Raw genomic sequence first — 5,236 nt, 5'->3', positions numbered from 1 at the left:
TCAATCATGATTCAGAGGTCTTTTATATTGCTAGGTCGAAAACACCATGATCCCATGAAGTGTGACAGTTGCTGGAATCAGAGAGTGGGGAAGTGGGAAATCATGTCAAAACCAGTTCCTCATCGTGCGGAGACTTGGTTAACTTTCCACCCACTACTTTGCTGACTCTTCCAACTGATTGCACGACTTGCTCACATTCTCGTCGTGTGTATGAACACACGTTTCGTAGACCGCCAGACCAAAACCCTAGTTAATATCTCCCATGTGACACGATTGCTGTCTCGTGATTGTGGAGTCAGTTGCTGACTTTATGGGACGATGATTCCATGTATTGCTGAGTTGAACATGATTTGCAAATGTTCTGAAACTCATGAGTTAAATACGTCTGCTGAGACGAGGTATTATCATGTATATAACCTAAGGTGAGCAAACAGTGTTGCTGAATTGTTGAATATTGATAGTTGAACCAATATTCTTTAATCTGAGCAAATATTGCTGGTTTGAGAAAATATTGCTAGTCTGAGCGAATATTGCTAGTTTGATCAAATATTGTCGGTTGAGCAAATATTGCTCGTTTGATGAATTGTTGTTAGCAGGACCAAATAACATATTAATTTAAGATACTGACTGTTTGGTCGAGCATAATAAATAAAAGTGTTGATCATGGAATCAACATAAAATTATCAGTATTCGAATCTACTCAGAATCATGTTTTTGCAGAGTTCTGGATTCAAAACCCTAATTTTAATGAATTGATGATTTATTGAAAATCAACTGCAGAGTGAAGCAGGGACCGGCCACATGGGATGATGAGTCCACCATGTAACGCCCAGATGCTCGAATGAGCAAAATACCAAAGTCTCTTGAGGACCTGTTGGTGAAAGAATGATTAAATGCCGGTTTAATCATTTATTAAAATAATGCTCGTGTGAGCGGCAAATAGTAAAACCTAGCCGTGAAAAGATGAGGGACCGACCAAGAGATCATGAGATCGGCACTTGGTGGTCATGGGACCAATTGATGGTCATTTGAGCAAACCCTCAATTGTTTGAAAAGAGTTTGGACCTAATACGGGCAATTGAGTAAATTAGGTCAAAATCATTAAAACATGTGGGACCGGCCATTTGCAAGCCTTAGGGTCACCCTTGGTCGGTTAAGGGGATGTGCCCGTGTCACCATAATGTCAGTGTCTCAGTCCTGAGAGTTCCAATATTTTCCGGTGCGCATTTGAGCAACATTTTGAGAAAATATGAAGGATTCAGGGTTTTGCTGAAACTAGGAAAAAATTCATGAAATGATGAAAAATAATTAATAAAATAGGGATTGCAAAGTGTGGGACCGACCAGCTAGTAAGCTCGGTCCCGCAACACTTTTCCCAATTTTATGTATTTTCTCTGAATTGAGGGAAATTCCATGAAACTGAAGAGTTTTATGAAATTAGGGAACTTCCTTGAGATTAGGGAAATAAAATAATAATAAAATAGGGAATGATGGAGTGTGGGACCGGCAATGGCCAGGTCATGGCCGGCCGGCCAACGGGCAGTGTTCAGGGCACTCTTCCCAATTTTATGTAATTTTCATGATTTTAGGGAATTTTCATAAAATCAAAGAGATTTGTTGAAACCAAGGTATTTTGTTGAAATCAGAGAGTTTTCATGGAATGAGGAAAACAAAACAAATAATAATAATAAAATAAGAGGCGTGTGGGACCCGCTAGGGCATGACCGGCCGGCTAGGTCCCGGTCCCACAAGTTTTCTTAATTTTATAATATTTTTCATGGGTTTAGGAAAAATTCATGAAATCAGGGAATTTTCATGGTTTTAGGGAAAATTCATGAAATCGGAGAATTTTCATGGATTGAGGGAAATAATAAAATAATGGGGAACCGTGAGGTGTGGGACCGGCCACGACTAGGGCATGGCCGGCCGGTTGGTGCTCGGTCCCGTGACACCTTTCCCTAATTTTATTATTTTCCTTGACATAAATAAATATCATGAGATTAAAGAATTTCTTTGAAACGAAGGAGATTTGCTCGAATGAGAGAATTTTTATGAGTTCAGAGAAAAATAATAAAATATGATAAAATATAAAATTAGGCGTGGGACTGGTCATGGCATGACTCGGCTGGTGAGCCCAGTCCCCTAGCGCCTTTGCTAATATTTTATTATTATTGTTTTCCTTTCTATTTTGCATAGATTCCTCGATCCTTTGTGTTTTAGAATGCTCGTTTTTCATTCAAATGCTGGTATGTGCATTATTGCTAAGTACACTTGCACCATTTTAGTCAGGGCTTATTCGATGCTCAGATGCCTGCACGTTGAATATTTATTACTAACCCATGGAATTCTGCTGGGAAAACCATAAATTGAAGTAACGAAACATTCGAAGAATCGTAGAATATAGTTGAATATTCAGCTACGATTAGAGATAATTAATTGATGGCTCTATACTAGCAGGGCTTCCTATCTAGGAGCATTAATTATCTGAGAGTTGAGCAATATGAACTTCCTAGAGTGTCATATTTCTCCTATATAGTCAGGGAAAACCTGGTTGCATCCTGAAGATGTTGTTGCTCTATACTAGCAGGCATGCTGTCTAGGAGCCGTCCAATCTTTCGATTCTATACATAAATAATTACTGAAATTGCTCAGTATTCATGAGATGTGCCGTGGCCTCAGCTGGGAAACTACACATCTACATATACTATGAGAGACAGCCTTCTCAGTCAGAGGTTTTATGGCATGAGCTTTCACGCTTTATTGAGAGATATGAGTCTCAATACTCATCTGATTGCCGGATCCGGAGTATGTATAATTATGGTTTTACGATTTTGACCTTGTCAAAAATCCACCATATGCACAATCATAAAGCCGAATCTAAATGCATTCATCACGGAGTTTATAAAGATACAAGATAACTCCTCAAATATTCCACAACCGCACTCCCCATAAAGATATGGCAATTAAGCGCAAGTTCAAAAGAACTCTCCCCCATTTGATGTCATTCCCGAATACTTTTACGAGAGAAGAAGGATTTCTTTGGACACCAAAAACCACAAAATGATTTTGTATCCAAAATTCTCAATTAAACTAACCACAAGAGAACTCATGATTAACTTGATCGGAATACACAACCAAAATAACCACAAATGAATCTATGATTAGTCTAGTTGGAAATGCTCACACAAGAAGACTTATGGAGCCGCACAATATATACATAAAATATGGATCAGGGAAGATCAATACTGCGGAATATACAAGGATTCATTCTATTTTCCATCACTATTATAATAGACATAATCCTTGTAAACAAAAGATTTTAACCTATCTTCCATCAATAAATGACATAATAAGCTTAACTTTTGTTTGTCAAAAGTTCATCGATCTTGTATCAATACATGCATATCGACATATAATCGAGATAAATTTTGACATTGTATGAGACAATAATAGTTCACGGATGCAAACACATATATCCCATAACATTTTGCAATATATAAAACCATAAAGATTAATACTGCAAAAATCATCTTCCAGACCAAACTTTAGAATTTAAACAAATAAATCTAAAAACATGAAAATGAAAACGTTGGACATAGCTATGTGTACTTACAATAACGGCTATTCCAAACCCTAGTTATCCTTCTTAAAAAAAAACAAGAATAAAATTCTTTTAAGAAGTTTTACTAGATAAATAAACTCAGTTTTCTTTGATTATTTCATACCTTTGAAAGGGTTCATCAAAATAGGAGTCACTGATATCCTTGATTTTCTTGACCGTAGAGACGCCATGTTCATGAGTTAGAACATTAGTTTTTCGGTCAACGATGCGAGCAAGATGCCTGGCTTTGACACAATCAAGGAGGACCTTCTTCTGGTTCCCGATCAAGATGTTTTGATTTTCAAGGATTTTTGCTTGTCCATCAATGAGTTAGTTTATCTGCAATTGAAGGTTAGCAAACTCGTTCTTAACCTCAGTCTGAACGAAGATTAAATCCTTGACAAATTCTCCTATCCAAGAGTTGTACTCTTTTCTTTCAAGCATCTTTTTCAGAATCAGATCTTGAACTGAATCACATCCTTTGAAGTCTTCATCCATCTCAATGTTTACTTCTTTTTGAGGTTCAACAGAGGTTCCCATAGATATCTTTTTCTGGGAACATGATACACACATACAAGGCATATATATGTTGTCAATCAAGGGAGAAACCCTAGATTTCCTTAGAGAAGACTTGGACGTTCTTGGACCTGGAGAAAATATCAGAAACAAGAAGGACCCAAAAGGGAATACAAACTGTTTCTCAAAATGTCTCTTTTAAACAAGGCTCAATACTGAAAAGTTAGAGCAAAAGAGATACATTAGATACAAAAAGAGTAGCACAATAACTCAACTTGTAATACAGACATCAACATAATGGATGATAATCGTCCATAAGACTTGAGCATCTCATAAACAGACATCCTTGTGACTCTCAAGTTAGACACAAGGATGTGAGTACCTATAGTTAGGTAACAGGATGAGATGTGATCTCACCATGAGTGTTTAGAGATATAGGGATATCATCAGTCAGTCTGCTATTTGTATTCCTTTTCTTTCTTTGACTGTTTTTAACTCCATAGAAGTTTCTTACAGTCCTTCGAGAGAATCCATTATATGGAACCTTTTTATGACTAAGTCTAGGACTTATAGAACTTGGTTCTAGAGGATTAACTGAGATAAGTCTCCACCTTATAGACTTGGATCTACCAGTTTTATTCTCATAGACACTAGGAAGCTGTGTTTTTGTGGTGTGGTTTGCACCATGAGAAAAAACACGATTCTGGTAAAGATTTTGAAAAGAGTGATCTTTAAAAATATTTTTATGAGAATTCTGGTTTTTTGTGGGAGCGAGATCCATTGTTGATGCCGCCAGATGATTAACTTGGTTGACGGTAAATAGAAGAAGATTTTGAAGATCTGAGATCTGTTTCTTCCTAACAAAACAATGTTTAGCACTATGATTTCTTTTCCCACAGAAGGAACAATTTCGTGGAAGAGAATTGTTGAAGGGTATCTGATTCAAACCCATGTCCCGTTTGGAAGTTTGCCATTATATTTTGGAGGGACTTCCTTTGGTGAGTTTTTCTTCATGTCAGGCAACTTAGCACGTGACACAGAGGAATTTCTCATTATAGTGTTTTCCTTAGTTAAGGAGACAGACTGTTTTTGGGCTAGGTTAAGAGATGCAGCAATATT

This window comes from Papaver somniferum, chromosome 5 (genome assembly GCF_003573695.1).
Source record: "Papaver somniferum cultivar HN1 chromosome 5, ASM357369v1, whole genome shotgun sequence".
Classification (NCBI taxonomy): Eukaryota; Viridiplantae; Streptophyta; class Magnoliopsida; order Ranunculales; family Papaveraceae; genus Papaver; species Papaver somniferum.
This window is presented reverse-complemented; position numbering follows the sequence as displayed.